The sequence below is a fragment of the Bombus vosnesenskii genome, unplaced genomic scaffold, assembly GCF_011952255.1.
Source record: "Bombus vosnesenskii isolate JDL3184/JDL3185 unplaced genomic scaffold, Bvos_JDL3184-5_v1.1 scf7180000013294, whole genome shotgun sequence".
Classification (NCBI taxonomy): domain Eukaryota; kingdom Metazoa; phylum Arthropoda; class Insecta; order Hymenoptera; family Apidae; genus Bombus; species Bombus vosnesenskii.
In genome coordinates this window covers 1,821,098-1,847,633 of record NW_022882945.1, presented here as the reverse complement: position 1 = coordinate 1,847,633, position 26,536 = coordinate 1,821,098, and the positions used below count along the sequence as shown (strand labels likewise).

Here is a 26,536-nt window from a genome sequence, read left to right as displayed (position 1 = left end):
AAAACCGCAACTACCGTGGAAATAGCGCGCACGGTTAGGAAGGAGAACGCAGAGCGGTACCGATATCGACGCCAATAACAATACATAATAATAGCGTAAAGCCAATAACCCTCGTTCTTTCCGAATGACCTACATCCCGCTCAATCTCTCGACGTCGATACAACGTAAAATTTGAACGAGCTCCTTGGCCAAGGAGCCGAACGGTTCGCTGCGTTTTTCGAATGCTTTTCAGCGTACTACGTTATCCAACTTCCTCGTCGAGCAGCAACTTTCCGTCGAAACGAGCCCTCCATCCCGCTTTTCAGTCGTTTACAATGTGACATAGCCGTGGCTGGCTTCATTCACCATCGAATCGAATGTTCCGCTCGCTTTTGTTTCGGAGGACTGTGTCGAATTTCGTTTTCGTCCAATGCACGTCCACATGATAGCACAAAACGTCGCGCAAATACCATTTTCGTCGCTTAATCGCACCATTCTGCCTAGCTTTTTGCTACAAATTATCGTTGGCCCATTAAACTGTGGCTTTTATTTTCCATGCTTCTCTCAGTCAAATAGCACGTACCTTCATGAAGGAAAAATGAAAAAAGGGACGAAAAGTAAATAAGGAATTCCTTCTTTGCTAGAACGATTATCGGACGTCTGCTTCTTGGAGAGTAAATTTTGTCGTGTAAACGCGAGGATACGAGCGGTGTTCAATGTCGTTCGCTTCTTTGCAGAAGAGAAGAGAGAAAGAATTGACCGATTGGATTATCGTGGAATTGGAATTCGTATCCGGATCTTCCGCTTTGCGGATCGATTTCTTCGCTAATTAAGCCTTCTGAAGACTAAAGGAACTTTCTCTTTTTGATTTTTGTTCTTTGTGCTTTCGCAAGTAATACCGTAGATTTCCTGGAGTTAATAGCCGAAAAAATCATCCCAATTAGATTTTAATGTGTTTTACAGGCTAACAAAGGAAAGGAAAACCTCGTGTAAAATATTTCATGTGTAGTTATTAATAAATTATTTTACTGGCAGGACTTATACTTCCATGCCGATCCTTTCACAAGCCGCCATCCTCGGACTCGTTAAATACTTTTTATGCTGGAAGGAGAATGAGAAAAGTTCGGTGATATTCTCCGGTCCTTTCACAGACATCTTTTTTTCCTCTTTTAGAGTATAACACGCCTCTACTTTGCGCATAATACTTATACATAATACGCAAATCACGTACAGCGTTCTCCTCGGTCCTTTCAGCTCTCAATTCCATCGGGATTTCATAGAAACTTCTTTGAAGATGCGCAAATTATACCGACACCGACTTAGGCAAAATATTTTTCTTCCTAGTCCTCGGTAAAATATCTAAATGTACTAAGTCGTATCTTATTTAATGTAATAATGTAGTATCAACATACGTATGTACATATGTACGCTTGTCGATTCATTAATATTTATCGAGTCTCCATTAATCTATAATTCTTCCAATTGTTAACTGTAAGTTACAGCAATTATCATCTGATATTAAAAATCGAAAATGCAGAGCAACTTATGGAATGACTTGATATTGCAGACGTCTGGTATCCGCAATTTGGTCGTTGCAAGAGTCAAGATATGTTACCGAGGACAAACATGTAAGACTCTTATACATTCGTCTTAATTACGAGCCGAATATCGAGGAATCTTTGCCGAAGCATCTCCAATTAAAAACCACACCTACTTCCCTCTAACGACCTTCATCAGAAAAGCACTACTTATACCCTCGAACACTCGTTAACGACAACTTATCGTCTCGCAATCCCGCCTCTCCACCTTCTATCGAAAAGCAAGGAAACCTTTTACGAGTCGTCTCTGCTTACACCTACAAACTCCTAATGATCTCATCTACTCCACTCCATCTTCTCTACTTTAATCTGGAAAAAAAAGAAAGAAGGATCTTCGCTATGTAACCCTTATGTCAGTACTAAATCTACGTAAATCCGTAGATATATGATATATAAATGGATACGAATCGCTTCAGAGTTTCGCAATAGAAGGAACGAACAGAAAAAGTACAGAAGGAATCGAACGTCTGAAGCAACAATAACAGGCGATGTCGCATCAGTAGCTAGCAAAGAGGCCGACGAAGCGATATACTTAGCGAAGGAAATGACGAGAGGCGGAAACCAGAAATTCGGTTCGCTGGCAGCGAACTGGGTGCAGGTGGGTGGCGGAAGGTCGATCCGGGGGTTCGAAAACCAGGTCACAGCCAGGTCACTGAGCCACCCTTCCAGTGTGCCGCCTCGACGACAAATAAAACGAACAGTCCTCGGTCCGATCGCTCACAAATTAATTAGAAATATCGCCAGTCCGCTGATAGAAAGCGCAACCAACATTCTGGCTATGATTCGGGTCGAAGAAGAGAGAAATTTTGGAGAAAAAGGTATAGTAACGCACGGAAGTATTTCACAACTTGTCGTTAAAAATGTTATGTACATGTGTATTTTATACTAAACATTTTGAAATTTCATGTCATGAACACGATCGATAAAATCTGAAACTAATTTGAAATTGTGTACAGATTAAATCACGAGAAACAGAATACTTAAATATGTAACAGTTACGTTATTTTGTGGAGCATAAGTAATAGCGAGAGGAATAATTCCTCAATTTCAAGATCAACAGCATTTTTCCGTATAACGCAATAATATATTCGTGAAAAGTGTGTAAAAGTGCTAGGGAATATTTTTATGAGCTGCTGCAAGAGAAATTTATCAAAAGAGTATTTCGGGTGTTATTTGGTTTGAGATGTCGATAACGCGCGTAGTTGGCTGGTTTTTTGAGAACAAGAAAGGAAAATGGGAAAATAGCGAGCTTAAAAGAGCTGATAAGAGGTACGACATATTGCGATGTTGGACGAAAAGGGAAGATTGAAATTTTGCAAACTGTACACGTACACAGTGCATGTTTTCTATAAATTGATTTCTCTGATTGCCGGTTGCGTGTTTCGTTGGTGCGGACAAGCCAATCTTTTAACTGCATTCATGGGGATTTCCGCTACGCCACCGAGTTTGATAAAATATTAAATCTCAGCATGGGACGTTCGGAAAGAGCCTATTTGAATAAAATTTCGGAACATAGGCTACGCTCATTTCGCATTCTAACCTTTGTCATCTCGTTGTGTTTGTTCAGGATAATAAAAACCGCGTTACTACGTGGATTGAAACGATGAAAAAAAAGGTTGAAACGAAAATATCGAGACTGAATTATGATTAACTAGAACTTCATTCTCATGGACATAACGAAAGTAATTATTTGTTAAATGTTAAGAATGATTAAAAAAAAAAAAAAAAGGAAATATGTATAAAATAAAATGGCATGATCATAAATCCTTTGTTCGTCGCTATTACCTGTCACATCGCGCGTGTTGACATTTTATCGCGACTTTTTATACTACGTATTCGATCCTTTTCTTATATGACGCCTCGTTTTCATTGTAAGCTATAACACCGTCTATATATAAGGCCGTCATATAAAAAATAACACCGTCAGTATTTGCACGAGGTTTCTTCAGAAGGATTTTCTCACCTTGAACGACGTTTAACTGCGATTAATTAGCCATTTAAACACAATCAAGTGCACGTTGAGATGAAATTTCCCAGCAACCGATGTAGACGATTTTAATCATGTAGAACAACAGCTGAACCCCTGCTCCGGTCAGCGTTTGTCAACGCCGAGTCGTTCACGCCGGCCCATTTCCCATAAAATTTTCACCACTTCTCGCCAACATACATCATTTTTCTTATCGCGTTTACTCAGAGGACTTTATAAACTGTATGTAACCGTCTGGATCAAGTTGGCTAACCCGTAGGACGTTGGTTATAATAAAACGATAAAAGTGGAAAGAGCAAAAGTAAACTTTGCTTAACTTGGAAAAAAGAAGTGCGTTCTGTAGAACAAAAAATATTGACTTGGATAACTGAGAACTTTGTACTTATATAAAAAATATTATAAACTGAAAACAAATATTTTCAGATAAATAATTCACCGAGGATAAAAAAGAAGTTGCTAGATTTAATTTCTTAGATGTCCATGCTATTTCTCTCAAGTACCTATTATATATTACGATCTCAATCCTTTACTGTTCTTTCATGTCGAGTAGGTTTCGATATTCTATTTTATCCCGTTTTTGTTAGTACCAAAGGAATACTGTATACTCTATACGTACAAGCATCTTTAATTCTTTTTTAATTTAAGCATAATTCCACAAAAAGATACAATGAACATTATTATGAATAAATGTTCCTTCAAAGAATAATTAATAGACAATGGCTACATATGTATGCGTAATTACGTCTTTCAGAAAAATTTAAGGTAATAATCCTTTTCCAACTCTCATAAATACGTTTCTGAGGAGATTAAGGTATAAAACGCATTCTTTTACGTTATACATCAGAGTTTCTCCTTCCAAATAACAAAATTTTAGAATCACTTTTCTATTATCCTCCTGACCAATTTCAAAATCTTTGAATATATTTGAATATATCATATATTTAGGGGTTAAATTTTACTATCGATTTTCCTTAGCCTAGTCCAACACTACTGAACAAGTAATTTTACGTCGTGCGACAATTCCATAGCTATTCTATCCATGAAGCATCCACATGACCTTGTTAAAACGATTTCGCTACAAGTTCGCCGGATGCAGGCTCCGGTGCGACGGTCGACGAATTAGGAAGCGAGCTGGCCGCTGACCTGGCTTCCCTGCTGGCCCGTTTTTGAATAATTCGCGTGACCCGGCCAGCGTGGGTGCGATTGCACCCGTCAAAAACTAGTTCCGCCGAATTCGCCGAGTCTTCGTCGCAAGTAGTCACATTCTGTCACGCACAGGCGACGAAAAGTGGCCTCATACGCTCGTCTACGCTACGAATTAATTATAAATCGCACACGACTGTACTCGCCGGATATACTCGGGGATAAACGATTTTCCTGGAGCAAGTACATCTTCGAGGTTCGAAATTAATTTTGCTTGCCAGATCGACTTCTGGTATTGGTACTTAACGACATGTTTCAAAGAAAAGAGAATTCATTGAAATAATTTTGTAGATTAATTTTCTTCCCATTCAACTCTGGAATTACCAAATCAATGAAAATCACTGGTATCAAATTGTTTCTTATCAAAAACGCGCAAATGTCTCTGGTAATGATAAAATTATTAATTGTAATAATAACGATATTGTTTTTCGTTTTCGCTATATTGTATTAATTTTAATTAATTACGAGTAACATATATCGCTTAACGAAAGACATCAAATGATTAATATCGATGGTTGTTACGTTTTTATTCATTTGCTCGAACGTTTCTCCTAATAACGAGAATCACGACAATGGGTTCGTGAAAGAAACGACGGCAAATGATGATAATACAAATGAGCGGATGTATCGAAACGAACAGCCGGATGTTATAACGTCAATAACAGTTTTACGTTTCTTTCTCTGAATAAAGCGGCAATGGAAAGTGGCCGAGAGCTGCGAATAAAATGTAGGAAAAAGCAGCGCGATTTTATTAAAATATAACACTGGCCGGGGAGGAGGATAATTAAAAAGGCTTTCAGGAACTTACCAAGCAGCAGTTCGCGTATTTCTACCGCGAGTTTATGGATCGACCAGAAGGTTCGAATCTGTCGAAACGCAAATATCGACGACAACGAATTACCGAATAAAAGCCGAATAATTAATTATATCTTTCTTTTTGTCATGTCCAGTGGGATGTAAAATAATTAAAAAAGTGTGACAAGATATAGGAGCAATTACAAGTAAAGTGCAGAACGCGAGAGTAAATAACTTCGTTGGAGCGAAACACGGCCTCAAATCATAATTGAAACGCTTTCAACGAAACTGCCGCACCGAAATGACATTCACTTAATAAATTTTGTTAAAAAAGATTTCATTAAAAAAAGAAAGCGATTATAATTGCTAGTAGACGCCGTGCGCGGGTATCGAAAATTTGTTCACAAGCAAGGAAAATTTGTTTAGTTGCAGCTAAGAGCTGTTTCCTGGTCGTAGTTAAATCCATTATCGTTCTTCTTTTCCACGATCCTCTCTAATTTCGTTTAAACACCAGCACGGAAGCATATGTTCCGTGTTTGTTTGGCCTTTTTTCGAACGTTCCGTAAACGCATTGACTGTTTTCGATAAAGAGAAATTGTAAAAGTTGTCCGGTGTCGATGATTATCGTTGATCTTTATTGTCGTTTTATAGACATCTGTCGCGAAGCTTTGAAATTTTATCGTCGCTCTTTTATTTGTCGATGCTTGAAAAGTTCAGTATTGGAATATCGGTTATCATCTGTGTGGAATTTGTCTCATGAAACTGTTACCCTACACTACCACGTACAAAACACTGCAGTTCACGAATCGACGTTTTGTTCAATACATACATATTAACAATACATAATATGAACTAATGACAAAATGATGATTAAAAGTATAATTTGCGAAGAATTCATTTACCTTTTTACGATTCTCTTTCTTTTCAATTTAAATCGTTCTACAGGTTTGTATGTGGTTTGTATAGCATTTAACTTTAAAACATTTATGAAGTAGGAAAAATTACGAACGAAATACCATTAACGAAATATCGTTATTTATGATTAACGAGCTTCTCCATTACCGATAGCACAAGACTTTTACGCGCTACAACACAGCGCAAACATTTGTACGATAACCACGCGCGAGTTTTACACCAAACAAACTTACAAACTGTCGTGTAACAAAGGAATGACGAAGTTTGCAATAAAGGAACTCCCGATTCAATCACTGCACAACCAAACATTAATCCCGACATCTAAGACCCGAGTTCACCGCCTGCGAAAAAAAGCAATCAACGGAACCTCGTTATTTTTCTCATCAGAAGTACCATTCTCAGCATTTTCGCGGTCTCGTAGCAATTAAAAGTGCCGTAGAAACAGAAAAACAAGCGAGCCAAGAAAAAGGGGAATGTTGGCCGTTTGTGATTTAATCGAGACGAGATAACAAGCGTGCTTCGAGAATTGCAAATCGACCAAGGATTACCGATTAGGAGCAGTATTAATGGCGATTATGAGGGCTGCAGGTCCTCGGGAGGACTCTATTATCATTTCGTTCTCCTGATTTCTTGGCTCGAGAACGTTTTCTCTACTTCTCTCGCGATAACTTATTTCCAAGCTTGTGACTGTTCAGAGTTTTCTCGAGGAGCTGTACCTCTAACGAGCTCGAGAACTTTGGCCCAGCGAGTTTTTGGCCAAGCGAAAGAACAAAATCCGCAAGGACGTGATTAGCCAGGGCAACTCGTTCGAACCCACTTGGAGAGACTTCTCCAGCTCGTTCCTCGCATTAATCCCCTTCCTGCCAGTCGTCACGATAATCAGCTGCTTCTCCTCTTTTGTCATCGTTCCTTCTTCCTCTCGCGTCTTCATCTCCATTTTGTCACTCGTGTAAGAACCAGTTCTCGGTAAATTTTACGCAAATGTCTTGTCCGATAGCCCACGCGATGATACCAATCATCCAAAAGATGATAGTTTTTGTAGAATATAATTCTAGTTCGGATAACGTGAATATTAGACGAATAAAATGAATTTTGATATGGAAAGTGAAAATAATATTGACGGTGCCAAAGGATGTTCCGTTGACTCCATGGAAGAATGGATCGAAAACGATATTTCATAAAAATTAAAAAATGCCAGGCATAGGCGTTAGTTATTGCATAAACTCCAACAATCTGTTAATTTTCAATGAAGTTAGAAAACAAAAAACAACGATTCTGGAAATGCCTTGAAACACCACGGTGTAACGTAGTTTCGCCGAGCCTGATACGTGCGAAATGAATGTGTTGTGTTTGCTGCTAACACGTTCCTGATGTTACTCCTTTTGAACGTGTCTTGCAAGCATATCGTCGCTAATGCACGTTCCTGCTTGCAGATACACGTTTAGAAAGCGCGGTTCTGGGATAAAAGGCAGAAAATTATCACACGTACCAAGGCTGAAATTAGTCGAGTAATTTGAATTCAAGATTACGTTCATACAAGCCGAATCTTTTGTGCTATTTGGTCCAATTCTCAACTTCAATTAGTTCGAATGAATTTATATTACTTGGTCTTGAAATAAATGAAATTTTGTAAATCTCTGATTGGCTCCGATTTCTATAATTACTTTAGCAAAAAAAAAAAATTAATTTACCCAAACATCCACAGTATACTAATAACCTTGCTACTAGCGCGACGTCAATCTCCAAGTAAAGTGAAAACATCTCTATTTTATAGAAACTTGCAGAAATATAACGATGAGTGGTAACATCAAGATCTTTACCTCCTAACGATCTCCGACAGAAAATTGGCAGAAGAAACAGTTTCCTTTCGGAAGTTTTTCTGCGCCGTTTCCATATTTAATGGGTCGTAAAATCACAGCGTTTTACAACCTTAACCGTGGCAAACGCGCACCCGTTTTATGCACACGTAACCGCGTTCTTCAACGGATATCTGACACACTTCGAGTCCCCTGGATGTTAGCAACCCACCCAGACGTCGCGTCCGCGTATTGTCTTTATTGTGCGCGGACAATAGTCGTGATTTCCCATGTGCCGTTATCTTCGTAACCGAACTGGATACGTTCACGGTTTCTCTATTTTCTGGCTGTTCTCTGTTCTCGGGGAAAAAGAAATTTGCGAATGGATGGAGGGGACGAAGAGCGATAGGAACTGCAACGCTTTCTGCAACATTTCATCCGAGCACCGTCTCTTTGTTTGGTGAATTTGATGGAACGTCCGTTAAGCGACGATACCTTATGCTAGTAAATGCGAGTCTCAGGTTACCAATATTTCCTCGATATACAACTTTCGTAAAACGAGATCTTCATAGCTTGGGATGCTAGACGTTGCAACGTTTTAGCCTTTAGTCAGCCACCTCAGACCATAAAGCTTTTAAGAAACATTTCTTTCAACTTCTCGCAACTATTTCGACGAAATGTTTTATATTTCCTCCGGCTTTCGACGTTAGTCATTTCTTAATCTAAAAAAGCAGATCTTCCGATTTGATTTTAGAGTCTTCAATTTTCGAAACATGGAATTTATTTTTTCGTAGAAAAGGAAGTTTCGGATTTAGATTGAGCTTTTAACTTGTCATGTAGTTTTACTCGAACGGAAAAGGATACCTTCGGTTTAATCTTCGGCTTCCCCAGAAACAAATATTGTTAACCTGTCCGGAGAAAAGACCTTTGATTCGATCTTGAATCTCCACTGTTAAATATTTTAAACTTGTCGCGAAAACAGTGCTTTCAATTTGATCTCTCAAGGTTACATATTTATCTAAGCTTCTTACGAACACCGACCTTTCGGTTTGAATTTAAGCTTTCAGGATCAAATCCTTTTTTAGTCTGTCTACGAAAACAAAGCTTTCAGTTCAGTTTTGAGCTTTCAAAGTTACATTTACATCCAAGCTGTTAAATTATTCGTGAATTTGCAAGAACTTACAAATTTTAATCTTGCAAGGAACCAAACCCGAGACTAACCGCTTATTTTCGTAAAAACTTAGTATATTCACTCTCAATTACGTATTCTTGATATAATTGAGATATAAAAATTCGAGGGTCAGAGAAATTTATAGATAAACAGAAGATAGAAAATAGACTCAAAGAGTGCAGCGGAATTAATTTCTTCAAAGCGGAGTTAAGTGCTTAAGCCGAGTATCCCGTGAATTATCGTTTGAGCCTCAATATCGATCGTACGAAAAGAAATTTCAATCGTGTACAGCTGAAAATCGGCGAAGCAATACAAATGCTACTCGCGCTTTCGTAGCAGCGAACTCAATCCTCGAATTTTGAGCACACGCTTCCGTTTCTCACGGTCGTTCTCTTTTCCCTTCACATTTTTGGCCGATATTTCAAAGTGCATTTCGCGGCACCAAGTGAATTCAACCTCGCGCAAATAACTCGACGACGAGAGATAGCCACGGCCTTGGTAGCGAACCGGTGCACAGTTTTGGACAAAAGGACCTAGAGTGAGAGAGAGAGAGAAAGAGAGCTACGAGTTGCGAGCGTTTCTTTTATAGTCGAAGAATGGTTAGGTAGATGGCCGCGTAAAGAGAACCGATATCTCCGAACGTTCCCACCAAGTTTTTAATTATAAGATAGTCCCAACTGTATGAAATTATTATCAGAGTTGTTGGCGCGAGTAGACGGTTTATAAATTGCGGCTATTAAAACTTTATGAACGAGGATAGCGTATCGTTTCACTTTATTAATCACCTTGTGTTACCTCTCTCCGTATTTCTCGGCCTTTCTCTCGCGTTTCGTCGTCTTAATTCATTCTAAGCTGAGACATAACTACGCTTAAATGAGGCAGGTTTACTACCACTATACGTAAACTATGCGCTAGGTATAATTCAATTCTATAATACGTAGTATAAAACGATTCACGAAGAACAAATTTTCATGGAGTAAGAAATTTTCTAAATCTCCAAACATTTTCATCATTGGCGATCTAGAATCTAACACAACCAACCGAAAACGATCGTCGATTCGTTCTAGCCATTACTTATCAAGAATAATTGCCGATCAAGCAAGAAATTCACCGTGTCCCATCGTTCAGAAAATACGAAACCCGAAAAGTTAAATGGAACGTGGAATCCGGCTTTAAAACAGATAAACATAGAGAGACAGTTTCTGGTAGACAGAAACGATCGAACGGTTCGTTTGGTTTAATCAGCCACCTGTCCTGCGGATTTTCATGCTGCGTCTTTCGCGCTATATTCCTGGGATTTATTCAGAAGCACGACGTTCTCTATCCCTTATTTCCCTCGCATTCCACCTTCCTCTCTCGGTCTCCATGAATGCACGAAGCGTGGGGTAATTAGTAGCTACCACCGAGCCACTTCCACGACCTACTTTGTGTTTCCCGAAAAGATAAATAAATAAGAGCTTCCTGTCTTCTTTATTTTCATGCTTCTTTCTCTTTTAATAACTGGGACAGCCGCAGTAATTAACGTATCGACGGGACAGAATGCTGAATTGAGCGGTATCAATTCAAGGTGCAATGAGTTTTGCATCTCGAATACAGGAGATGTGGAAGATAAACTGATTGTAAAATATTCGGTTGTGAACGTGCGTGTCGATTAAACGATGAAACATTCGTTTCAAGGATGAAAGCTTCCTTTGTCTCATTCGAAAACTTTCAGTACAAAGAATTATCATTTATGTAGGGATTTTTATTGTATCATCTCCAAAGTGTGAGAAAACGATCAGTGTCAAATAAATCTATATTTGAATATGTTGGGAATAGTTGTAAAATATAAACTTTCGAATGATTATTTCACCGATAGATTGTCATCGAAACAGAGATGCAATATAATAAATTGCGAGCGAAAGATACGTACAATCGTTACGTATAAGAATTTTTCACTCTCGATCAATACGAAAATTCATTGTCCTTTATTAATGTCGTGGTATGCCCGACATACAGTATACGATACCTTTCATTCGTTTCAATCTATCAATTACAATCGACACTTCTCCATCCATTTCCACCATTCATCGACGCGTCCAAACATTCTTGAACATTACCATATACAACGCTCCTCAAAATGGACAAAAGCGAACGTTATTCAAATCTTAATTTTCAACTTGACAAAAGGGGAAAATTTAACAGCAAGCGAACAAAACGAACGGCACAAACAGAAGTATCGGCTTTATTCGAGCGTGACGAAAGATACAGTAAAAAAAAGTAAAGGAACGTTACAAAAAAGAGAGACAGAAACGGCAAAGGCTTGAATAAATAATTAAGCGAGCCAGGGTTCCCTTAATACCCCGAATAGAATGGTAGAGACGCGGAAGCAAGGGCGAAGGCGTCCCTAAGATATCGTTCGCGTAGATGCATTAATTAAAATTCCATCCCGACACCTACGAGCCACCCCCATACGTCAGGCGAACGATACAGTGTTCGAGCCGCTCCGGCAGATCGAATCCAATTCACTTAAAAGGACCACCCGCTGCTTTATGAGCCTTCATTCTGTCTTTTTTATGCGTCCGTCCTTGCCCTTTTATCTTACGTACGCGTCTCTCTGTTTGCTTCGAAAATATTTATGCATATTATTCGTTCCAAGTCGAACGTGTTTTCTTGTTCCACTTTAATCCGATACGTGTTGTTTAGGTAATTTATCGGACTTTTGACAATTTCCCAATGGGATTACGTTCGAGAATAACTTTTACAATAGATATTTTATTGTATCAGATCATCCTGAAAGTTCTGACAATGATAAATTTCCATCTTGGAACAACGTATAACCATATTGAAGGTATTGAAAATAAGCGATTGAGAAAATGATTATTTCTTTGTCGGCAAGTTTTTTTTTTTTATCGGATACAAGGAATATATGCTTTCAAGTTTTTATAGAAAATTACATTACGTACGGTGACATTTAAAATTATCAGGCAAAAGGCAAAGATCGTGGAAATTTCAAGGTAAATAATCCTGTTTTATAAAAATTAATTATCCAACGAGCTTTGATCCAGATGAAACGCAAACTAGATTCCATAGGATTTTCCGTGATATCAAAGATATTCTCTATTGTGATATTCGCTGGATATAGAGTTATTTAATCACAAAGTAGCCAAAAATCATTCCACATTCGTGGTACAAAAGCGTCCCAAAATTTCCAAAAGCACAGTTTATTCCATCCCGCGTTGCTTTTTATCTAATTCCACTGTTCCCCTCCCTCCTCTTTTGTTCTGCGCGCTGTTCCTAATTTCCTTTCACGCACGCCCGGCAATTTGCTACTTAATCAAACGCCTGGCTAAAAAGGCCGCCTAATTAGACAGGCAGTCGAAAGGGCCGCATTTACTTTGACACGTGTATCGAACTAGGCCAGCCAGAAGGTAGACGACGTCGGTGAAAACTTTCGAATGTAACTTTACTGCCCGCTCGGCTCTCTGATAATTAAATTCCGAACGACTTACGTGACTACGACGTGCGATGAAATTTTCAAGAATCGAACAGTCTCCCGCAGCTCGACCAATCCGGTTTTCTTCAATTTCCAATGATTTCGTCTCCTCCCAATCATCGTTTTGTTCTAACATTTCGATTTATTACGCCCTATTTATGTGCACCATTATTTTACGAGTGAAATGTCTTGGAATTTTTCTTAGCCTTCCGATATTTCGGTTTAATATCAGAATCAACGATCATCGAAATATGGAACTTGTAGCTGAAGAAACGAAAGTAAAATGTGTAGGAAAAAATACATAATGCAAGGGAAAATAACAAAGCTTTTATGTGTATAGTTTGCGAGCGTTGCTGCGATATGAATACGATAATGATTGAACTTCTGAAAACGTCGCGTTGATGCGAGGAATCATTGAATAGCGAATTGAATGCGTTTTCCTGCTTTATTTATATGTGATAACATAATACTAACACAACGTGCACATACATTACCGTTCAATTGTTACTATCCGAACAATTGTTTATTTTTAGCAAATATATTTATCTATGCATATCTTTAATCAGAAAATTACGGTTAAATCAAATTGCAATGACTTTATTCTTCAGAACTTAGAAGCAAAATATCGGTATTTTCAAATAAATTGAAGTTTTTGAACAAATGTTGCTAAGGACCAAGAAAGCGTAAATCCAGAGAAATCAAACCAAAATTCGACGGATCGATCGTTGTCCAAACGTTCCTTGTAAGCTGTCCCTTTGCTTTACACAACGGCAAACACGTGGCATCGACGTGACGTAAACACGGAGATGTGAATGCAACGTGACTATTAAGCTTCATTTCCACTGACAGAATCGTGTCGAGCCTGTGCATCATACGTTGTCACAGAACAAGAGTGTATTAATTTCTATTTAGACATCGTTTACACGTCAATTTTAATATCCCCGATATCGCTAACAGTTTCACAGTCTCAAGCCTTCCTTTAGCTTGAATCATGTGAAAATTGAGATCAAAGCAAATCCGATATCAAAGGCGAATTGAATAAGCAAATCGAAACTATACTTGATTTTCCAAAGAAACACCGACAAAGACAAATCGACATAACAATCGCAACAATATGTGCATTTTATTTTCTGCATTTACCCTTAAGAAAAAATGTAAAATGCTTGCAAAAATGTAAAGATTAACAGAGTTCAATTATATTTGTAAGATGACTATATCTACAAAGAACTTCGTAAGGCGTCTGTCCGATAGGAATCAAAGAAGAAGAAGAAAAAGTAAGAGCTTTTCTTTGGATAAACTTCAGTGTTGTGAAAGACATCTTAGGTTCGTCTCGAGTGTTGTTAAAGATGTCTGGAAATTGTTGTCCTTCTTCTTGGCAGTTTCCTTCGTCGCGAATTGCTTCTACGCTGGACTAAATTATTACAAATATTCATATCCTACTCTGTTAAATCGTAACATACGTATGAAATGCCATACGTAACAATTCATACCTCGGTGAATCTTCAAAAAATATCTGCTTATATACGTCGAGATTAAAAAACTTAAAACGAATACAGGAAGAATTTTCAATTATTCATTTGATTTCAGAACTCTCAATTCAAGAATAAAAAAGAAACGGAGAGCGAGATTTCAATCGAATCTGATCAATCTGCTCGTGATAACTCGACCAACGCTATTCAATCGCGATTCAGAATTCCATGCCAATGTCAATTTTCCAGAAGAAACGAAACATCTTACATTTGATGCGCACGAACGTGAAGCATAGAACGATAAGTGAATTTCGTTCAAGATTCTTCACGGTATACTTAAAATTTTCCCGTTGCATTCCACGAATATCGTCGTTTAAGCTACTTCCTTCTTCGTCGCTCGTTTGTTTTCGCTTTAAAGATATTTCAAACGGAACGAAATTGATTTTTTTATGTTGAAAATAAAATGAATTGGGAATATTTGCAATTTTCCAAATCGATTCTATTTCCTGCAAATATTAATTTTCCACTTTTCAAACTACGATTGCTTGAAATTTAAGAAATTTCTCTTGAACAGCGACTCCGTTTTATAATAGTCAAATAACTTTGCGATCTCCTTTTGCTCCATATAAAAAAAAATTTTTTGATAAGGTAAAGAAAATACTTGAAAAATATGTATTACAGAATAAAAAAAGACAAAGGCAGCAACCCTTAAAAAAATACTTAACGATCCCCATAGAGGTCACAATTCCACAGATTATAAACCAGAGCTCCAGACTGATTAAATTCATATCTACGCTAATGTCACTTAATTAAACATCTTAATTAAACATCTTAATTGTTATATTTTCATAAAATTATTTTAAACCAAGTCCAATTTAACTACCACGTCTAAGATAACTAAGTTCATATTTATACAAACACTACTTAATCGAAATTAAACATGAAAATTTTTATACTTTCACAAAGCCACTCTATCTAGATCATATCTAGTTTAGCTATGTACGTGCTACAAAGCTTAGTATCTACTTTAAATTATCCCGGTAAATATCGTTATATTAAATCTCGTTTCATTCTTTTTATTTTCAATTTAAAGTAGGTGAAATCCGAGTTAGACTACGTTAGACCCAAAATAGAGTAAATCGCGCGCACGAAAGCAGATATTCCTTTTCATTACGCGTCCCTCCAGCATCAGCCTATCCAGTTCCCATCGTATTTCATTGGACAAGCCGCGCTTAATGCATTCGAAAGTTTACCTCGCGGAAAAATATAACCGGCACGGTAAAATCCCCAAGAGAGTAGAATTAAGCCGAGGAAAACACACTATGCCGTGAAAATATTTCATATATTTCACGATCTATGGAAATTCCGATGCGCGAATTTCCAGGTCACTGGTTGCGGAAAATCGAAGATCCAGGGCAATCCGGAGATCGTCAATCGATATTGACCAATTTACGTATTCCCGGGATAGTGCCGTACAATTCAAAGAACTCCAATGCATCGGTGTACTTTATTCCATCTGGAATTTATTAGGTGTAAAAATGAATTTAGTCTTTTGGAAGCTAAACCGATCGACACCGCCTTCTGTTGATTTTTTTATTTCTGTACCAAATTTTCTTACCATTGGATTTCTACGGCCTTTCCACAATTTTAAAATTATCATTTATCGCAACGTTAAAACATCGAAGATATCAAAAGGTTGCTTCCTATGGCAAAGTACATTATTGCCATGTCTTTAGAGTAGTAGGTAATTTAGATTAATAGTCTGGTGATTCTAGTCATTAATTCGCCATTAATGTAGGCACCTATGTAAAATTCACATAGTGTTGTTAGAAATCAATCAAAGCATACGTATACTTATAAATGGTAATATAAATGTCAATATGTAGATGAAATTACAATTTTATATTTTTGTCTCGATGTATCGAAAGTAAATAATTTTCTGACGAAACACACACAATAAGGCAACTTCGATGGAACGTATTAATACACGTACATCCCTTTCAGATTATAACTGGCTGTCATCCGTGAAGCACTTTATGATAAAAGCCATTAAAACTACGTAGTAATGTAAATAATATATGCGCGCATATGATATAAAAGAAATCACAATTTTTTCTTCTATTCGCTCGTCTCTTGAAACTCTTGATTTTATCGCTGTACAGCGATTAACCCCGTTCGATTTCATTTCTTTTCCCTTTCGACCATTCGTTGAAATCTGCATTTTTTCGGCGTATTACGAACGCATAATGCGTCCGATTTCAATCAAATGTAAATCCCTTTCGAGACGAATCTCGACACCGTTCGCAAAATAGCAATTAAAAGTGTAAAAAATTTCACTGGCAAACAATTTCTGCAATTCGCAACATATCCCCGACAATACATGTTGCTATTTTTTAACCGACGGAACAAAAGAAGAAACAAACGCGTTTCTGTAAACTTCACCCGCCCCGGGGACCCGTCGATGTTCGCTCGTCAATCCGTCTACGTAAACCGCGCAACAAAGGTAGAAACTAATAACCAGAAATCGGTTTCCAAAACAGAACGAAGGGAAATAAATCCATCACCAGCGCGACGTAGAACAAGGCTTTCTATCGCTTAAAAAAAGCGCCGAGTGCGGTTCAGCGTTCTCGTCGACTGAAACAGCTGTCAGACCATGAAAAAGTTATGGGATACTGTTCAAGTATTAACTATTTCAGTTACTATATTTATTTTTTCACGTAGAATCCCTTTCTTACGAGACATTGCGTATAGTTCACAGATAGCCCGCAGATATGATATAATAAAGTCACTGGAACAATTAAATAACAAATGTATCGACAATACCCACTTCGAGATTAAACTACAAAGAAGGTTACGAAATGTAGCACTTGACTTTTTATAGAAACCGAAAGTATAAATCTCAAAATTATCCGCGTCGATCCATACAGTTTTACTTAAAACGGCAAATTAAACGCGTTAAAAATTTATCATTCCTGAGTGCACGTACTCGAAACTGTCATCAAATTTTTCTAATCCTCTCATTGCAAAATTCAAGTATGCATCTTCCTCTACAAAATCTGTAAGGCATATAACAATATCCTAATTGGGGATCTTTGGAAATTTCGAGATTTAAAAAAGAGAATTCGATAATAGAACACGACCAAAATTACAGTTTTCCCCCGAACAGACAGCCGCTTTCGAACACTGGGCGATGCAGTTGGTGATCGTCGCGGGCTTCCGGACGAAATTGAAATTGTTCCCGATGAAGCACGGGGGGAGCGGGATCGGGGCGGACTAGAATCGAGCCTAACTAACTTGTGCAACGAAAACGCGGAACAGACGACGCGCGAATGCACGAAGAAACGAAATGAAACAGCTGAGAGGGTGAGTGCACGCTAGAAATTGCTCTCTTCCACTGATCATCCCCCAGAGGCAACACGCGCATCCTGTTCCACCCTGTTTTTCCGACCTATCCAGCATGTCTCGAGCCGGCTCCAAGCGACGTGATTAATTACGATATCGCTTTTTAGCCGCAGTTCTCTGGCCCCGTCCGTTCGATCGCCACTTCGCTTTTTTCTATCCGTTTCAAAATCCGCGGCCCGCGTTCCACACACGTTCCCGGCTACGATTTTTTTTTTATTTCTTCTTTTTTTCATTAATCAGTCCCGACGAATTAATCCGGCACGTATCCGCGTGGCTGAACCACGCCCCGCGTTTGCGATCCTCGACGGGGTGCTTCGGATGTCTCGTGTTGTGTTAGACGCGAATGGAATTCGCTGCGGTGACTCTTTATCAGTGCGTAGACGCGGATAATTTTGAGTTTTAGCAGGGCAAATTAGTTTAGTATTTTCGTGTAAGCGTGGAATCTTAAATGTTTCAGTTTTGATGTGAAAAGGATATGAAACGCTTGTCATAAAAATATAAAACGGTATAAATTTGAAAGTAAAAATATAGCGAACTAGTTATAAGAATAAATCATAAGATAATAAATCGCGAAGTAGTTAGAAATTAATGAGTTAGTTCAATAAATCAATCAACAACCTTTGGCGAATTTTGATCATTCTTTGGAATCTTTTTTACGAATGTAATTCCAGTATGTAAGCTGTGAAACAATCTGTCATAAACCATATATTTAAAATTTCTAAAAGTTTAGTAAACTAATTATTATTAGTTTATTTTCACAGCCGTATACTTCTTCGCGCATTTTGCTTGTTTCTTCTAGAAATTTCACACACAATCCAATCTTCTATCGCTATTTTTAGCCCCGTTTCTCTATTTTCCCTTCATTCGGCCAATCAGTAGAAGATAAAATACACGAAGGCTTGCCGAAAGAAATTCGGAACTCTCAAAGGCTAAAAGTCCAAGGCTCCTGAACTTTCCCAAGAATTTTTGCATCTCGTAATATCGTAAAGTTTCCCGATCTGCCTAAAACTATTCGTATACGAATTCCTCGATCTCCTTGTCATCTGGTTCGTAGAAAACCAATAATTAAATAATCTAAAGACAAAGCGTAGTCGAAGAATGAATCGAAGCACTTGAAAACATTTTCGAACAGTTATGGTTTTCAGTAGAAACGACGGCTGGCTGGTTTCAAATGACGCGGAGCGCAAATTAAGGAAGCCTCAAAAGCGGGAAGTTATGTCGTCTGGTCTGGCGGGGAAAGTTTCTTCCACTTGGACGGCAGCTTCTCGTTCGCGAAATTTGCTCTCTCTCTCTCTCTCTCTCCCTCTCCCCCTCCCTCCCTCCCTCACTCTGTCTCTGTCTGTCTGTCTCTCTCTCTCCCTCTCTCCCTCCCTCCCTTTCGTCTTGTGGTCGTGCATCGAGTCGCACGATATTAATTCAAGTTTCCCCGTATCCTCTCAAGGATTAATTAGACTTATACAAAATGGCGGGAATCGTGGTAACACGTACCTTCTGGCACTCGGCTTGCGAAACGAGGCCAAGAGGAAATTCAACATTCTAAATTATGAATATTTAAATCTATTTCCGCGAGATACAAAGCACTCGTGTGGAAAAGCACAATTTGCGCTTATAAAAGATACAAAAAAGAACGGTCGTCGGACGTGGGGGGATTTGAAAGAAAAATTGCCTGAAGCGCGGATGAAATATTAACAAGATTCGAGCGATCTATGCTAATTATACTCTAAAAGTTAATTAAAATACCTCAAACGTTTCAAATAAAATAAATGAAATATTTGAAAATACGGAAAATCAAGTAGAAGCTCTCCTCTCATTTCCGGCGAATTATCGAACTGACAACCTTCAATGGGAATTTTGCAAATCTAATATCGTTCCAGATATCGGCAAACGGCTTTTCGATCGATTTGTTCCCAATAGAAAAATTCGTCATGGATCGCGACATCAGCTGGCAAAACGTCGATTCAAATCGACGTGGAATCAACAAAATTCACGGGTCAATTAGCAACCGTGCCGGCCGCCTCGTATAAATGATTTTTAATTGATTCCACGAAAGGAGGTAGAGAGAGAGGAAAGAACGGTCGTCGGTGATTCGAAACGCGATTCATTCGCGCGGGTCGGAAATCAATTTCCCTCCAAAACTACGACAGATCGCAATCTACGCTCTTTCATCGAGCCCGTATGAATCTAATTAAATTGGTCCCTAGTAAACGGGTCCCTCATCGACTCACTGGTAACACAAATTAAAAAAGCAGACTAATTAAAATTAATCCAACTGCTCGATAATCGAATTTCTATTACAAAAGCACCAAGAACAGGTCGCATGTCAAACAAGAACCGAATGTGATCATAAAATAAAAAGAAGTCTTTATAAAAAAAAACGGATCAGACACATCGCACTAGCACGAGCACGCGGGACCGGCCGTCAAAACAAACCATCTAACGAGCTTACGATCTAAGGATCTACCTTGCGATCGTGGCAGGCCTCTCCGAGCGGGAACATCGAACGCGTGCGATCCACTTGCCTCACTCCCTCTCTTTCTCGTTCTCCGTTTCCCTTCCCTCTTTAGGTATGTTTTTCCGCTCTTATGGACGACGAAACGACAGACGTATTGCAAGCTTGCGATGGCACGTGAACACCACGGCCGAATGGCGCGACTGAACTCGCCTGAACCGTGCCGGAGCTTGACTCAACCGAGGCTTTCGGGCCGGCGCTCTCGTTCATTTGGTGGGGGTGGCGGCGTACAGGGGTTGAGGATGTACAGCGAGGAAGGGTTAGAAGAAGGGAGAAGGGAATGTGGGAAACGTTGGATAGACGGGAAAGGGTGGAAGGGCGAGAATGAAACCGCGATCGACGGGTAGAGGGGTTAGGAATAGTGGATTGTGCGATAAAGCAAAGAAGTCCCGCTGGAGAAAGATGGTATAAGGTGGTACAAGGTGTTGCGCAGGATTGATGTACGTGTGTATGCGTGTAGGCGAAGAAATGAATGAAATGGAAGAATGTGGAAGAGAATTTGAGGAAGAAGAGGAAGAAAGTGAAACGAGCAACTGGAAGGACGAGATATTGTTTTGCGGATACGATTCGGTAGAGGAAGATAGATAGAACTTCGAAGACAGGTCGGAGGACTAGAAAGGATAAATATTAAGCGAAATAAGGGAAAATGTTGCGATAAAATTTGATAAGGAGGAAAATAATGTAAAAGAATGGACACTGAAGGGGGATGTTTTTTCAAGCGGTTGCAAAATGACAGAGTACAGGGAACGTAGAAAGGAAGGTAGCACAGTGGATAGCAAAATGCAAGGGAAACAAAAAGAAAATGGTGAAAAAACGGCACGATCGGTGGATTAGAGAAGAGAAAAGAGATGGATGAGCGAAGAATAAACAGAGACGCGAGCTGCGTGTGTACATCGATTTACCAACTATGGCACACACTGCGATTCTATCGCAACGAAGCTTGCAATGTCGGCTTATGAAGTTCGCCGACATGTCACGATGTATTCCGTGAACACGATCGTAATTACGGAAACACCTGTGCCAGTTATGAATCCATATGCTACTACGTCGCAGCCTAGTTTTTTAACGCAGCTTTTATAAATAACGCGCGACTTCTAATTTTTCCAGCTTATATTTGTCATTTCAAATTAACGATAAAAGCTACGAAAAAGAATTTCGTTATTTCCGTTTCATAGGATAAGCTAAAAGTAATTTTATGCAACTGCGGTATGACATTTATACGGAGCTTCCAGCGTTAGAACTCAGTTGCATTCGAGTCGCGGAATTAGAAACACCTTTCAGTCCTGGCAGAAGACATTTGTATTCCAATTGAGTGATGATTTTTTCCATACATACGTTCTATAGATAGATACCACGTGTAATAAGACAGGAAGCACCTATTCTTTACATTTATAGGAAAAATTAGCTGAGACTTGCGTTTTTCGCAATTCACGCGAATAAACTGACACAACAACGAATCTCGGACCATCTAATTCATTCTGAACTTTAATAAACCAGCCAATATTTTGATACTAATTGAGTTAAACATAGATAAGCCCCGTCGTTCCACTAACGTCAAATTTCAAAGATAGAACCTGGATAAAAGTTGCCATGCGTAAAGTTTGACGAGTACTTTATGTACACGTTACACGTTCGTCACTCCGAGCTCCTAAAATAACATACGAAAGAGACTGTACGAAAATGTAATAAATACTTGAGGTTGAACGAGGCCCTTCAATTGCCTAATTTCATTAGGTAAATTAAAGAGGAATATCCTGATTGGTAGAAAATCAGATACTCGTAAAAATTTCGCTAACCTGTAATAAAGAAGCCAGATTTTAACTGCCAAACATGGTGATATCAATCACGAGGCATGATATTTTTCGTCTAATCAAAAAGCACGCAGCTTGCGCCTTTAATTCGTTATATTACTCTCTACATATATTTTTCGTTCACTTGGTTGTATTAAAATGTTAGAATCGACTCGTACTGAGCACGCGATACCAATCGCATGATACAAAAAGTGTGTAAAAATGTAAGTCTAGTTCCAAAGTCAAATAAAACGATTATTCTGATGTCGTAAGATTAATTAACGATATGACTGAACTAACTTTTAAACTGTTATAACCTAATACAAACTTTAAATTAGAATCCTTAACGTCAAACTTCAGACACGGTGCAACAGTTAGAATACCGTAAGAGAAGTGTGCTAAAATCACCATCGGATCCAAATAAGCGTAGTATCCGATGGAAGTATCGTGGCAGTTTCATCCCAGTCGAAAATCCCAAAAACCGATTCCACCGAGATAAAAGCTGCAGAGAAGCTTGAGAATGACAAACTCCGGCTTTTCTGAGACTAAGAAGAAAGGGATCGCAACGCTTAAGCGGCCGATTGATTAAAGCCCCGCGAACACTCCGCCCGTGTGAATTTTTAATGAGAGAAGCGAAGTCTGAACGAGCTCTGGTCGACTTCCGAGTAGCGCGATCGGCTTTCAAGATGATACTTTCAACCCTCTACACGGGGCTAGAGGCCCGGAAGAAGCGAGAGAAGAACGCGAAGGGTGCTCAAGTGCCTTTGTTCGCGATGAATGCTCGCCCCTCGAACAGGTAGCTCGCGAACCCGTGAATCTTCCTTCGATTAGGCAGCTTCGCCATACGAACCTATTCCTCCAAAACTCGTTCTCGTCGCGTGCGTTCTTGACCCGCGAATGGGAATTTTTGAAGCTAGCAATGGCTGACACGGTTAAGAGCTCTGACAAATGGCCGTAGCTCGTTATTAAAGGAAAGGGTACAGTCGTTGTTCGCTGCGTTTAACGTCGCATAGTTCATTGAAGGGTAGACGCAAGACGGTGATTTTATTAGACTTGGTAGGGGGAATTTACGAGCACGAAAATTCATGGCTGAGAGGAATTTATATAGAAACCATAAATCTCTGACGAAATCGATGAGCGAGTGGTGATTTTCAAAGTTGTATGACTGACAAATTGTAACGAGTATCGAGTATCCATTTTTTACTTTCTTTAGGGAGAGAGAAAAAATTGTAGTCTGTCGCCAAAGAGAGCGTACGTTATAGAGCGTTACAGTTTCGATCTTTTGGCGGGAGCTAATGTTATTGCCAATCGTGTCGTCGACGAATACAAAAGGCAATCGACAAACGCGAAGATTAAACAATCGCGTGACCGATGCAACATCTGTCCATTATGACAGCATTGCGCGGCGGAAAAAATATTTTCACGTAGGCAACGATTATTCGAATGATTCATCGGCCCTAGAACTCATGCACGCGGTAGACAACGTGTTTAGAAATGAATAAGCTGTTACTGAGAGAGAGAGAGAGAGAGAGAGAGAGACGCGCGAACTAACGTCGATAATTTAGCACAATCGTGATAATTCAGCGAAATGCAATTCTCCGCCGACAATCCAGCTCTCGTCACGTTATAAATTTCCGTTTTCTGCCGATATTACCGGCCTCCGTTAAAAATCCACCGCTAATATACGATGCCCTGTCAAAAGTCCGATCCAAACTTCTTCACGCCCCCGATAAATTCAGGAAAATTCCCAACCTGTCGAAAACAAGCAACCGTTAATCACGAAACATCCTAGAATTTTTCAAAATTGCCTCGCACCGATCACCCTTCCGTTTGTCGAACAAACAAAACACAGTTTACGCATTCTTTACAACTTTTTAGTACTTGCTGAAATATACTTTGTTTTTATCGTGTAAGGTATAACGTGCGATGCGTGATTTCAATTGTATTTTTCGATAAATATGTAATGAGTTTGTTTGTATCAACCAAGTATAGTTCACCATGCAACATTTATCAAAACCCGATAATCGATGACTTCCTGGAATATATGACTCTGGAAACTTTCCGTCCATATAATGGGAGTTTACGTTCAGACAAGTGAAATCAATAGCTAAAGGCTCATTTAATCGTGCACTAACGAGAATTTCGTTCCTCTAAGTACGGATAAATGAAGTTTTACTGTATCTCCATTTATCAACTCACTCAAGCTTCGACAAGCTCACGCGTTAACACGAGACAAGTAGTCGGAAAAAGGAAACAAAAAGTAGCGGGGAAGAACCGAACGTAACTGTCGAAACTCGACTCTGTACATTTCGCATGGTGCGTGCATTTTTTTACTTTTACGCCGTCAAATTTCCCATAAGTCCATAAAAATCCGCAATCCATTAACCATTATCTGATCCATTAACCAATATCCTCGAACATCGATCTATCATTATCTCCATCTATCAACATCTTCCAACTCCAACGAACTCGCATTAACACGAAACAAGTAGACAGAGAGAAGAAACAAAAAACAAAAGGAAGAACCGAACACAGTTTCGATCGCTCTCGAAGCTCCACTCGCCGCGTTTCGCGAGCCACCTGCTCGATTACCCTCGGAATTAATGTATGAATTGGGTACACACGGGATTGTTCCATGTCCGCGCCTCACCCCTTTCCGCGTTGCCCTATATTCCCAGCCTCTCGAACATCGGCCCATTGACCTTTTCGCGGCAGGCTAGGCAACGAAGAGGGGGTTGCATCGGGGTAAATTCGCGGACCTCGCGAAACGACGAAAGAAAGTGGCTGCAGCGCGACACGATAAAGCATGCGAGTCCGAGATCGATGAGATCGTATTAATTATAACAGGCCTGAAGAGCACTCAGGACCTTCCGACCACTTCGCCGTATATCATCTCTTTCCTTCTCTCTGTCCTTTTCTCTTTCCGTGTATACACCGCGAAACGAAATTCGCCACGACGGCAGAAAAAATCTTGCAAAGGGAGGAAGTACTCGTCGTTCGAGCACACACGTCCAAGTGTCTTCCACCAGGCACACAGTCTTTCGCGTGTTCATGCGTGTGCGTGTATAAGTTGAAAAAGAGTTGACAAGCTTTCGCTGTCTGTGGTCGTAGACGACTCGATCCGACCGACGAGGCAATTATAAGCGAAATCGAGTCACGATCTTTATTTTCGCGTGGGAACTTCTGGTGTGTTGCAATTCCAAGCTTAGGAACTGTGGAGTTTGTCTTTATTATGTGACGTTGACTGATTGTTTGTTAGACACGTGAGCCGGAAAATCGGTTCGTTCATTTCTCCTTTCAGGTAGAATTGAATAGGCCTTTCAGAATTTTCACAATTTCGTATAAGGTCGCCAGCTGTTCTAATATTTATGAGCAGAGGTGTACGTATTTTATTCTAAGAATGCTGTGTTAATTTACCATTCAAAAGATACGCAGAAGAAAGTGACTAAACGAATTTTATTTCATTCTTGCAGGTTTGTTTATTTCGTTACGTGGTTTATAATAAAATTTCAAATTGATTCGAATAAACTACGTAACAACGAAATTACAAGAGCATTCGGTACTTCGACTTTTCATAAGATTATTTTATACAATCTCGTGGAGGGCAGTGAAATTTTCCAATAAAGTTACCATCGATCGAATTTAAGATTGCTCGCATCGAAGTAAAAGGTTGGCGAAAGTTGTATCGCGCTCGAGGTCATTCATGAATACTGAAAGACGTCGTGCCACGGAACAGGCTCGTGTCCGGCTATTAATTCACTCTCTGAATAAGCAACGGGGAGATTTTTTTAATTAAAACGTGCGGTCTTTCTAATTAAAAAGCGAGCATTCATCGATTCGCGGCGCCTCGTCTTAAGATTTTCTCTCGCAGCCAAAGGAATATTCTGAATGGGAAAAAAATGAAGGTAGAAGAACAGAAAAGACACAAGAAAGTAGACGCGCTCCCTTTCAAAATGCATAATTCAAACGTTTCTGAATATTCCGAAAATTTCAGCGCGAGCCGGGGTCGCGAGTCAAACACGCGATGCAAATTCACGTTTAAGTTTTAGCTTAAGTCAGCCAACTCGGAAAAGTCTTTAGTGATCTAATTCCCTTGTATAATGCACGTTACGAAGTATTATCTATGCTTCTTTAACACCGAGACACGATATAACAGTATCGCCTAAAGACACATTGAAGAAAATAATATTTCCAATAGAAACCAATCTTATAAAAATAACTTCAATCGTTTGCAAGTAACGTAAATCAATATATTGTCCGCCCTGCAACGATAGTTGTATAATATATGAAATTTGAGATCGTAGTAAAGGAAAGAAACAATAGAAAATCTCAATCTCCAATCGATAAGAACGATCATCAACGATCGGCAGTAAATTGAATCAAGAATGTTAAAAATATAATTCTTTACAGAAGAATTAAAAAGAAAATAGAGAGACAACCTGGCTAT

At 39.2% G+C, this 26,536-nt stretch overlaps 1 protein-coding gene across 1 annotated transcript in view; it reads right to left on the bottom strand.

Moving 5' to 3' along the window:
• Window positions 1-20,473, bottom strand: part of LOC117232984 — a 53,947-nt gene extending 33,474 nt beyond the window's left edge. The window contains exon 1 of the mRNA XM_033492813.1: window positions 20,252-20,473. The gene's annotated coding sequence lies outside the window, so the exon portion shown is untranslated. The remainder of the gene's footprint in view (window positions 1-20,251) is intronic.
• Between the last annotated feature and the right edge of the window lie 6,063 nt (window positions 20,474-26,536).